General features: G+C 35.6%; 1 long non-coding RNA gene across 1 annotated transcript; it reads left to right on the plus strand.

Moving 5' to 3' along the window:
- Nucleotides 1-5,104: 5,104 nt before the first annotated feature.
- LOC145999479 (uncharacterized) lies at nt 5,105-12,904 on the plus strand. The gene is made up of 3 exons (XR_014443396.1): nt 5,105-5,170; nt 9,687-9,813; nt 12,823-12,904. It is a non-coding gene; the product is annotated as an uncharacterized LOC145999479 (long non-coding RNA).
- The last annotated feature ends 470 nt before the right edge of the window (nt 12,905-13,374 follow it).

The raw sequence follows: 13,374 nt of genomic DNA on the forward strand, positions 1-13,374 counted from the left end.
TAATTTTCTTGAAAGGGAATCTCCTTTCTGCAGGATGTCACTAAGCTGCATTGTAAACTCAGTAGAGCTGCAATTTATGTTAATTTTTAACAATTCTTGGATGATTTTTCTCAAATTTGTTCTGACAATCCATTTGTTTGGACATTCTCTTTTCCTTTCCTCAGCCCAATAAGCAAGTAAGGTTGTTTTTCCCATTCCTGGCTCTGCAACTATAAGGACAATTGGTTTTTGTTCCACACAAGAAACTGAAAGGGCATAGTTTTTATCTACAAACACCTGAAGTGGCTTCAAAGACCCACTTCTAGTTTCTTGCCATCCCAGAAGAACTTGTGAAGTATTAATCGAGAAAAGCTGCAACTTGTGGATGTTCTTTCCGGGATATCTGTCACAGAGTGATTCATACTTCTTAGAGGCTGCTTCTGCATCTAAAAGGAAAATATTATCTTTACTGTGACAAAAGTCTTCTATTTCTTTGACAGAAAATGTGTATATAATTGGTGACCTAGGTATCATTCTATAATTGCGTTCTCTGTTATCAGCATAACTTAAGACAAACATGTCATCTTTTAATTGAAGTACGCAGTTTGGAAGTAAAATGTTTTCAATGTAGAATTTGCGAGAAACGTAAGCTGTAACACTGTCTTCCAACTTTGTTACACGACTTCCAATAGATATGTTCTCTTCTGCCAATAAGGTTTCAATGTCTTCTGTGTTGAAAGATGGTAATGAATCTTGGAGATAAAGTTCCTCCAGAGCTACAGGAAAACCTTGGAAAATTACTTCCTTTTTCATTAGTGAACGTTTGCTTTCATTGGAAAGACTGTTTAAGTCATATGATTCTTCAAGGAAACATATTCTTATCTTCTCGTTTAGTGCCTGCCTTAACATTTGGTCACTAAATCTAGTAACTATGATAAATCTGGATACACTACCTTCCACTTTACCATCGTTAGTTGGACCACATTGATGTAGAAACTTTTCCACCAAAGATTCTAGAACTTTTTTGTCTTCATTTGGCTTACCTGTAGACTCATAGATAATTACGAAATTGTTATTCCAAGAAAAGCAAGGGATGATAATATCCTTCACTGTTCTTAAATCTTTGAAGTTTAACACGTACCTAGACGAAGCTAAAGACTCATGCTGTATTAGTCTACTAATGCAGAATTTTGAACTACTAGTGGATATGCATAAAATTCTATCATGGTCTTTCAAAGCTTCATTTAGCTGAATGTTTGGAGAAAACGTCACAGAAGGTAGTTCTACAGATTTCAGAAAATTCTCTGATAGTAGCTGCAGGATACATTTTGCAGTATCTCTTTCTGTAAAATATTCTGGATTTATAGTATTTTTAAACCATACTCTGATGTGGGAGTATAATGCATCTCTTAACTGTGTTGCATTAATACCAATAGTTGTCTCCTTCAGTTTTTCCAATAAAATGTCATCCATTTTATCCTCTATTGGTTGACACACAGCAAATATTAAGTGCTCTAAAAAATCAGTAATCTCTTCATCGGTTACAGTCTCCTCAGCAGTAACCCTTCTCAGCAATCGTTTGATGAAATCATCAACTTGTATCTGGTACATGGAAGAATTTTGACCCACATCCAAGAAGTCATCTTTTTCAAAGAGCTGTCTGAATGTAACTGTATTGTTCCCAGATGACATGTTTTTCACACCACATTCTGTGCCAACTTCATCAAAATCTAACTCAGCTGGGGTGTATATGATGCAATTCTCTATGTTGACATTAAAATCTTCTTGCTTTCTGATGTCTAAAAATGCTTTGAAGTACTTTATCAGATGGAATGCTGAATCTTTCTTCTTCTTTTGTACATCAAAGAGATCGTTAAAAGTTATTTTTGATCCACATTTTCTGTGTTTTAATTGAAGAAATCTGCACATTAATTCGTTTCCTTGAATATATTTAAACACGAGATCATCAAAGAGTCTAAATGAAATGTCTTCAGTTGACAGGTTGTAACAAAAACTGCCCTTCTTGAGAGCAGATATCACCATCAATGCTGCTACCTTCACTTGATATTCTGTGCCCTTTTCAACGTTTTGAGCTCGGGGAAGGCTGGAGTCCTTTTTGAATCCTTTATTTCTGTCCTCTGACAAGGCCTGAACAGCCATGGATTTTCCACTCATTATGAATTTTGGCTTCTTCTTCAAGCAGGTTTATAATGCTGATTGTTCTTGAATTCCCTTCAGTATATTTGCTGTTCCCATTATTGATCTGTAATTCAATGAAACTTGTTAAAAGTGAACATGTGAACTTAATATGGTACACTGTGAAAATTACACATTATCAATGCAAATTTGTTATTCTTTAACAATGCGTATCACATTATCATAAGGGAAAAGTATCGTTTACAAATGTAGGCCGAATTTGGCATTGTACTATGATGTCAGCTCAGGGTAACACTTAAGAATACAGGAAGCCAGTGAATATATATAAAAAAGAATAAATAGTGCCACGATACAAATTTAAGGGACAGTGAGAATAGACAGAAAAATGTAATATAGATTGAAGAATCAAACAAGGAGATATGTTGAGTCTATTAATATTTACAATAACAATGGGTCAAATTCATAAACAGTGAATGAGTAAAAGTCCGTTATTTTCGAGAGCTTGTAGCATCGAAACAAGACCTTATCGAGATTATTAAGAAAAGTTGTTCTTCTTCTTGACGTGCTCTACAAGCTTTGAAGGATGGTGTTGTACAGCGACACTCTGTAGTATATAATTGGAATTCAAAAGAGAATACCACTACATTTTGCTATTAACTGAAGGTTAATACAGGGTCTGCTTTCATTATGAATTATGGTAAATAATATATTTTCATTGACTTTCTTCAAATTTCTGAATTTTGTCTTTGCAAACCTAGTTTTTATTCTATAATTAAGTGATTTACAAAGAGGTTACTGAGGATACTTATATCGATACAGCACACATCTCCAATGGATATCCACAAATGTCCAGATCAGATTCATGGATATTATGGATATCCATTAGACGCCCATAGGATACCCCATCCTATATATCCTATTGTGGATATCCACCGGACGTCCAAGAGATATCCCATTCTGGATATCCAGAGAATCTTGAGACCTGGAATTCCAGAGGATCTCTCGTTCTGCGTTCTGGACATCCATGGGATCTCCAGTGCTGGATATACGGTATATGTTCATGTGTTATACAAAAATGAACATACATATTTTGATATCCGTGGAACAATTCCTTCATAGTGTCCAGTCATTCACTATAGGTTTCAAACTCTGTGTGTGTATGTGTGTGTGTGTGTGAGAAAGATAGAGAGAGGAGGACTTATTGTAGACATATCTGCACACGAGATCTTTGATATGCGTAGTCCAGGAATGTTCCTTTCGTATCCAAAATATGTGTGAAAAATATCAGAATAATGTCCAGATTAGGTCTAATTATAGTGCAGAACATAACCTTATCCACAATCAAATAAAAAAAACCATTCACATAACGTCCTGTTCACATGAATCATGTCGCACGGATGTCCGGATCATATCCAAAAGTGATCCATAGAATGTCCAAAATATGACCAAATATGATCCATAAAATATCCAAACCAAAATATGTGCACAAATGATCCATAAAGTACAAATGTCCAAACAATGTCCAAAAAGGATCCACAGAATGTCGCAAACATATTCTTTGTGGAGATCCTATGGATATCCCATGGACCGGCTATATGGATATCCAGAGGATATCCAATGGCTGTATACTGGACATTCCTTGATATCCAGAACTTCGACATAAATATTCAGAAGGTGCCTATTAGATCTATTCTTGATATTTGTGTGCTGTATGGGATATGTATGACTCGGTTGACTTTCAAACATTTTATCGAAGCTCTTAAAATCTATTTATATCTACTATTTGTAATCTACCTACCTGTTTCTAGATAAAATACATGCCTCTACATGTTAGATATTGACAATTGGTTGAGATAATCATTATCGGAGGTGATCCATGTTTGGCGTTGAAGATATGGAGCACTTTGTCTGTGAAGTCAAGTAATGAAAGAAAATTATAATGTTGCAATCGATTTTCACATCAGTATTTAATGAAGATATTCCTAATTTACAACGTACTGTACATGTAGCTATATACCGTATTCCAGGAAACTCCCGTAATAGGGCTATTTTTTATACTCCAGGCTCCAGTATTGACATTCAAATTGTTCCTCTTATTTCATACCCGATATAGACCAATACGAGTTCGACGAGCCAAAGAAAACAATTAAATATGATGGTTCTAAAGATTTTTTGAAATGTGCATAAGATGATTTTAAAAAAATGAGTGATTTTGCAGAATCAGTGGACAAATGCATGTAGCTCAGTGCTAAGACATATACAAATTTGTACATATTTGTTCTATACTAGCCCATTGCCTGGCGTTGCCCGGGTATTTATTTATCCCAATCTTCCATTAGACAGGAATATAATGAATTCTAACTATAGTGTAAAATGAACTTTGAGTTGAACGGCATTGGGAGTGTCACTATTCATCTCAGCGGCCCCGAAAACTATGGATTCCACACTAATATCGGTCGTTTTCGATTATTTTTACTTGTCACCCCTTCCTATCCCCATCTCTATTGGTGACAGGGGTGTCTTACCCCCACAGTATTTCTTTTCTATTGCAAGTGATATGTATACCAAGTTTGGTTGAAATCGCTCCAGGCATTCGAGAGTTATGGCGGAAAAAACACACACACATACATCCATTTTTATATATAGAGAGATTGTGACCTGCATATTATATAAAATGTAAATGAATTTTTTTTGTTTAATATTATCCAAATCATGAACATCTTGAAGAGTGACGCAGCACCACTAATAATGCTCAAAATATGTCGCTACTAAATTTCCCTTAAATTCAAGGCACACTGTTAGAAGTTACCGTGAAATTTACTACATCATACCGTAAAAATTTTACGGACTCGACCGTGGAATCGGAAATACTTCCATACCGTTTTAGACCAAGCCGCGCATGCGCATTTGTGTCGCTTGTCAACTTTCACAGGCCAACATGGCCGAAGCGTATGTTTTTGTTGCTATATTGTGCTTCTTTATCGATGGTTGTGCTTCGAATGCCTGCGTGGAAAGTAAATCTACATAACTCAAGGTACGTATAATGTTTTTATTTTTTAACATAATGGAATGAAAATTCATTGTAACACAGTTTATTAGTGCTATATTATTATTATTGTACTGCTGTACTATGCAACGAAGCCAAAACCACGTGCATTTATTCAATTTGCCTGTGTAGTGGAAGATATAAATTCATCAATGTCTTTATCACATGTACCACATTGCAAATACCGGTCACTTTCATTAGGTAGTATACGAACGATATATGAAGTGCGTGTCTGTTGTTTACAAGTAGTACTCAGAAATTTTTGAAAGCAGAAACTTGCAATAGCCGAGTTACGGATGGTAGAAATGTTTAGTAACACAGACTCTGAGGTACAATTTTTTCTTACTTGACAGGTTTTGATGTTTTATGTAACATAGAATGTGCTTCTAAGCGCGGAAAGCACGAAACCCAAAGCCCAAACCACAGCTCACGTAAATTAAAAACCTCCTATCTCGGAGTACTTTCGCAACTTTTTATTGGTCAAAATTGGTGTATGCACATTCAAATACGTGCAAATGATAACGTCACCAAACTTAGCACTACTAACAATAGTTACACTTCTATTTTGGTTTTGTGAGTTTTCAGTCCTTCGTGTTTGATTTACCTTATTTTATAATACATTTAAAATGTAAAATTAATATTTATTTTCAATTATTGACTTTAATTATTAATATTTTGGGTGCACTTGCATGAAGCCTTCGAGCTTTCCTGCTTCAGGCTAAGGAAACTAGGTACTTTACTTCACCATAACTCATTTCCCTGAGCTAAAAACAGCAGAAAAGCTACATAAACAACTTAATCTTTATAAAAAAGGCAAAAACTTTCACTTGGTGGTACAGAAAGTCAAGGGCATAACAAGTCATCTGGCATAACAGCCTAAAATTACTGGCTGAAATTGTATGGATTTCATCAGTAGTGACTGAATGATACTGTTAATCAGAGGCGAAGATATAGTACAAGCAATGCAAGCACTGCTTGCATTATTCGAATATCATTTAATGTACTTAATGTTTTAGCCTTATTTCGTTTCCATCGCACTCGATTTCGCGAAAAATTACGGCCGCAAACTCCCTCAGCAGCTCTGTAGCAAGCACCAGCCTCAATGCTTGCGGCTGCTCTGCGGGAAAATAACGCACCCGAAGGAGTCACATGGCGAAGCGTGAAATTCGAGTGGAACCCGTCCACAACGCTTATACCAAAAGCTCTGCTTGCTGAGCTTGCGTTATTCCCGAAAATAGCCGAGCTCAACCGAAAGCAGAAGGATATATTGCCACCAAAAACTACGAGTAAAGAATATTTGTCTTCATGAACACGTAAACAAGATCGCGAATATAAAAATAATTCTTAGTCATAAAATAACTAAAATAAGTTATTATCATTGTTCTAAATTCCGTATATAGATATATATATCATTTTATATTACAATTTATTTTAGATTTCGCGTATTGTAAAACGCGTAAAAAAAATGGATATTGGGAGTTCGGGCGAGATGGTAAAGGGCGGGGGTTTGTGTTTCCAGTAAGTGAAATGTCTGCACCCCCGTGAAGAGTTTCCCCAGGGAGGGAGGGAAGATTCGACGGACCTTGGTCTGCACCCTGTGTCCAGCTCGGTCCAGCTCAAATTACGTCAAAAGTGTTGACCGCACCAGTGTTTGCAACTGCCAAATTATTTACACAGTAATTCAAGTGAGCTGTTTCACAAATTTTACAACCACATTCAATAAATTGACTGCTTTTGAATAAAACTTGGGGTGAAAATAAAGCTATCTAAAAAGAACTCTCTACTGATATTTACACAGCACAATTAAATCGTATACATTGTACATATTATGAACACAAGAACATGTTTTAAGTTTTATTATTATGACACAAGTGGTGCTCCCAGGATTTTTTGTAGTAGTCTCCTCATTTTGTCATCTTTTCCTGCCTTTGACTTTCCTTTCCATAGGAATACTGGGCCAAAGGGGGGGGGGGCAACCCTCCCCCGGCCCCGGACACGCCTCTGTATTTCACTTTATTACTTAAATATTATGTATATACTCTTTCTGCTGTAATGATTCTGATTCCATCGCTTAATTTCTATCTCCAAACTGATATATCTTTCCTTCCCATGATGAGTAAAATTAAGGAAATAGGTTGGTATCACTTTCGGTCGTTTCAGAGATTTCCAAAGTGATCTTGCGTGGATGCTTTCCAGTTGTGGAAAGAGCGTGGGAGTGTCTTCACGTTTTGAGAACCTTGACGACCTAAGATTTGTTGAATTGTTCGATAGCGGGAAATTTCCTATATATGTAAAGGAGTTTGGAATTTATTGTGGTGAGTACATCGTCTATGCATGTGTTTCTTTGGTTTGAAATGAAATTTTTAAAGTTTGTGTTTAACTTTTTATTTTAATGTTTGACTCCGAATGCGATTTTTAGGGTGCCCACAAATCCTAAATTACAATCACGCAGTGTAAATTAAATAAATGAGTTATTTTACCTAAATCCGTTTGGTCACCGTTTGCCCACATTAAAAAATAATGAACAAATAAAAGTACTAATAAATAAATAAGAAATTACGTACCCCTTTAGTCGTATGCGGAAAGTTCGCATATGTAAGACGTTTACTACCATACGAATAACGTTACCTGGAATTTCGAAAGTAAATGTGGCGTTTGAATATCATATGGTTTATTTTTAGAACCGTCATTTTATTATGATATTTTGACAAATCCAGCGACCGGGCCAATGAGGCTATAAACCTTTAATCCCCCTCTTGGCGTGCCATTGTACTACATGTTTTGTTGTACTGAAACATTGCTTGCCTCCTTCGTAAGACTACGCTTCGCTACTGCTGTTAATCCTGAACCTCCACACATAAATAATTCCAGGGAAGGGTTTAAAAGCTTTACGGGAAAAAAATGACACGGTGTGCTTCAATTGTCCCCTTCCTTCACCTATCCTGTACACTGAAAAAAAATTATGCAAATTAGCCGACATTTATCTGAAAGTCCCAAAATTATAGTAAAATTCAATATTGGGTTCTAGACCCCATCAGAGTAAAGATATTTTGATCTAGCTAAGGTTATCTGTTGAGAAGTATTAAATCCCATGGGAGATTTATAAATGAAGAACTGGTCTCCCAATATTGTTCATTTTATTCATAATTTTGTATTTAGGTAAGTAGAATTACATAACTGACAAAAAGTCAAGTGAATGGTTAAAAATACAAATTTATGAGTAATTATAATAGTGTACATTTACACAAGTTGGAGGTGTTATATTTAACTTTGTATGTGAAAACAAAATTGAAACTTAGAAATTTTTATCTGCGGAACACTGAGGAATTTTCTAAAAAAATTAGATGGCAACACTGATTTTCACTAATATTAACTATTTGGATGTTCCATAACATATTGAGCATCCACTTAAAATCCTTCTGCTAGTTCTAAGCAAATAATGTGAAGTAAAAGCAAAATTTTTGTAATAATTCAAAATTCCTTCGGTTTTGCGGAATTTTCCAAGAATGACACTTTTGCATAAAAACTGAGTGGTACTGACATGAAAGATGTTAGTTCTTGGTGTTATTTTGTATTTCCCTTCAAGTTTAATCTGTTTATGACTGCAACAATTAGCATTCATGCATATTTAACTGTAATTAGGTATCTTATGACTGATTTAAAATTCTTTTTCTCTCGTAAGAATTGCAATTTTGGACAAAATTTGGATTTAAAGTTCCAGTAATCAAAACAATGACACAATATAAGTTTAATACACTAGATTTAGGTAATTTATGGTTTAATTGTTATCATTAAGTTTAAAACTGTACGAAATTGTTAATAATTTATGGTTTTCATGCTCAAAATTCATTTAATTACAGGTTTTTATGAGAAATTCTGATTTTAAGTCTGGAAAGTAAAAGATATGCCAAGAATTGTGCCAATGGGTAGTGAGCTGTGAAATTTCTGTAGGAGGTCCTAGAAACTGCATTGGAACCTCTTTTGGACAAATCCACAAGTAAGTTGCTTTTCATGTTTTCAACTAGAACCTGAAGCAACAAAATACCCACCCCTCCTCCCATTAGAAATGGATCCAATAAGTTTTTTATAAGAAATTTGAAATGTTACTCACTCAATGGTTGGAAGTTAGCTTGAAAGATAAATAAAATAAATCATGGTAAAGGTTATTGAAAGTTTTCAATCTTGTGTTCTGACAACTATTATTCAATCCCTTTACCTTTACTTTCCATGTGAATGGCTGTGTGTGGAAAGAGTGGGTCATGGAATTGAACAATTACTTGAATTGATACTAACACACAGGGCCTACTTTTTTAAAAAATGCTGCCAATTTATCATACAAACTCCTGTAACTATTTAAGGTCAGAGTGGGCTTTCCTTAAAAGTGGGCCAATTGACATTCTTTGAAATAACCCTTCCGTGTACTGAATGCAAGTTGTTGTTTTTTTGTTTGTTCATATATTTGATATTTTGAATGAGATTCTTAAATTTATTATTGTTATTACAGGATCGTCCCTAATAGAATGCATGGAAATTATGCTTTCAATTGAGCAAGAATTGATAGAATGCTTGGCTTCCTGAATGCTATATCAGTATCCATTTCAAGCATGCAACACATTGGAGTTTGGCAAAAGGTATGTTGTATCATGTGTGAATGGAACACTGCACAAACTTTCACATAATAATTAAAAAGCTCCAAGTTTGTAGTTAAAATATTTTTAATTCTCCTGAAATATTCACATCAATTCAGTGCATAAAACAGGTGGTTGGGTCAGTGGCAATGTGGTTTTAGTGCTAGACCCATACTTTAATCACCAAACATTCAGAGTTTGAGTCTTCTTGTCAGCATGGATGTGGTTTGTTGTACAATGAGATGCATAAGAATTGCAAAGTAAATTGTCCATCGCCATGTTTATTGCCCTTGTTTTACGAAATGAGTGCTTAAAAAATGAAACAAAATGTCAAACAAGCTGCTGAAAATTTCTACACCAGCACTTGCATACATAAAAGGTCAGTCCCTAAAAACACGAAAGAAGCAAGAGAAATATGAAAGAAAATTGTTATGGACAATTTGCTGACCCAACTTGTGCATACCACTGTACCATTTATTATTTAATCATAATGTTGGTCATTTCTCATGTTAGCATTGTCTCTTAGATCTAAAAGATGAATGGTTTAAACACTGAATGGGTTTACCATATGATTTGGCACACACAGAACGGAAGTAAGGTAAAGCCCATCATGCACCATGACATGAAGGCACAGCGCAATGTGGAAGTTGGGCCCCACCAGTGCTGTGATACCATAATTTACCACAGCTATACACTAAATTTCATGAAACGTTAAGTGGAGACCATGTTTTCATTAACTATGGATTATGTTTCTATTAAATATATGGATGAAATCTGCAAAGTTCTCTAAAAATGTGGAAAACGTGGTGGAATACTGATGATGATGATGATATATGTCATTTTACAAATAATAACAAATATGGAATACATATTTTCATGATTGCATTTCAACATGCAGGCTACAGTACAGCATGTTATTGTATCTCCATTTCTTGTTTCATTGCTTTTTTGAATTTTAGTTTTGTTTTCTGTTAACCACTTTAATAATACTCGTAATGACACTGAAAATGAAAACTTGCAAAAACGTACATAAGAAGTTCTCTTCTTGTTTTGAACTGACATAATGCAGACTTCAATTGTCTCATGGCAGTAAAGACACCCAACTAACTGGATTGTCATGATTCACATAGGAGATGTACTGCGTAGAAATTTTTGCAAAGAAAATTCAGGCTTGACCAGGACACAAACCAAGTTCTTTGGCATACCATGTCATTGCTCTACAGATTGAAATAAACCATGGCTGGCTTAGTAGCTAAGTTAGTATACAGGGTGGCTCAATAAGTCACTTAACACCCTCAGTACAAGGCCACTGCGGCATGGAATTTGAAATTGGCGATGACCAATCGTTATCAGGCCAAGGGGGAACCACATTGACGCCACCCACACGATCGGCGGCCATCTTGATGTCCGCCATCTTGAATTCAACTTCAGAATTTTAAATGGGAAGGGGGTCGTGCGACATATCAAGATGGGCTAGAATTTCACGAGAAATGCAATGGTGAAGGTTTTTTCGACGTATCTTTAACCACTAAAACGTTATGACTGAATTCTCGTACCAATTTGCTTCTTTTCGAGGTGTTAGAAAAATGCCTTAACATTTGTTTAGCGCTTCGGTAATGCATCGAGATCAAAGTGACGTCTATGGAGAGACGTTTGCATGGCATTGCACATTATTTTAATCGGATACATCCATGAAGAGCTGTGCATTATGAATGGTTGTCGCGAACAATTTACAGTGTGACGCTTCCATTGAATTAAAAGTCCTTCACAGTGACAAGGCTAATGTTTATGTTCATAAGGAAGTTTATAAACAGAATATTCGATGATTTTTATCTGATAACCCATTTTTGACAGATCAAAGCTGAATGGTTAGTGTTGGTAAGTTAATGGTGTGGCGTGCTGTGTGGAACACGATTGGTTAGCCAATTTTCCATCAACGGAACCTTAAATGCTTAGGGCTACTTGGATTTGTTAAATAAACAGTTTTTTTCATCCTTGCTTATGGAAGAAGGTACTTTTTACAGAGTTTTTTTCAATAGGGAAGAACACCAGAACACTTATGGGAATGTTATGAACCAGTTTTTGTCCAAAGTTAGTTACCAGATGACAAGGGTCACATATTCTGTTTATAAACTTCCTTACGAACATAAACATTAGCCTTGTCACTGTGAAGGACTTTTAATTCAATGGAAGCGTCACACTGTAAATTGTTCGCGACAACCATTCATAATGCACAGCTCTTCATGGATGTATCCGATTAAAATAATGTGCAATGGCATGCGAACGTCTCTCCATAGACGTCACTTTGATCTCGATGCATTACCGAAGCGCTAAACAAATGTTAAGGCATTTTTCTAACACCTCGAAAAGGAGCAAATTGGTACGAGAATTCAATCATAACTTTTTACTGGTTAAATATACGTCAAAAAAACCTTCACCATTGCATTTCTCGTGAAATTCTAGCCCATTTTGATATGTCGCACGACCCCCTTCCCATTTAAAATTCTGAAGTTGAATTCAAGATGGCGGACATCAAGATGGCCGCCGACCGTGTGGGTGGCGTCAATGTGGTTCCCCCTTGGCCTGATAACGATTGGTCATCACCATTTCCATGTTGCGTGCTGCAGTGGCCTTGTACTGGGGGTGTTAAGTGACTTATTGAGCCACCCTGTAGTTACTTTTTCAAATTAGTTACTCTATGGGTAACTGGGAAGGGAGGGGGTGAGACAGCTGAAACATGGTACTGATCACATCATCTCCACTGTAGCCAGTAGATAATGTGGAACCATGTGCCTTCATGGAATGGTGACAATTTCTGCCACCTTTCCACATATGTATTTATTTTTTGAAGGAACTGTATCAGTCCGAAACCACTACTGAGCTTACGCACCACTGAACACCTTTGACAATGTTATTCTGTTACTTGAGAATTAATGAAATTTTTAATTTATGCTGTTGCAATTGCATTTTGTTTTCTATCAAATTCCTTAATGGTATATTTCTTCTTCCCAGGTGATTTAATCCAGCAGAAGGGTCCTAAGTTAAGAAGAAAAAAGCACAAGTGCAATGTAGTAATTATTTGACAAAATGCAAACAAGTGTAAAGTGAAAATAAATAAAAAGTAAATTATAATTATGTACTTGGTTGATTTGAATATATTATTTATATTATTTGAATTATTATATCTCATTTGAAAATTCCATTTTTAAAACTGAAAAGTATTTCAGAGGATTGCACCAATAGCAGGGATGGAAGATTGGTAGTAATGCCAGTAAAAGCCAGTTTTTTTTATCTTATTTTACTTATTTATTTATTAATTTTTTATGTTGAATTGATTCTCTTGGGCTATGGATCAAGTGGGTTCTGCAACTGTTTCTGAGCTTTTGAGAATAATGCCACTATCTTCAGGCTAGAATTACTTCTTTACCTTTACCCTGAAGATGAGAATAAAGTCAGATCTAGGAACTTCTCAGACTTTTGTAGAATTCATGTGGTCAAGGAGAGAGAATCTGTTCATCATTTGCCTACAGAAAAACTTCGGCTTATTATAGTATTGTGTGTGTT

Source organism: Lepisma saccharinum, chromosome 15, assembly GCF_977018435.1.
Source record: "Lepisma saccharinum chromosome 15, izLepSacc3.1, whole genome shotgun sequence".
Classification (NCBI taxonomy): Eukaryota; Metazoa; Arthropoda; class Insecta; order Zygentoma; family Lepismatidae; genus Lepisma; species Lepisma saccharinum.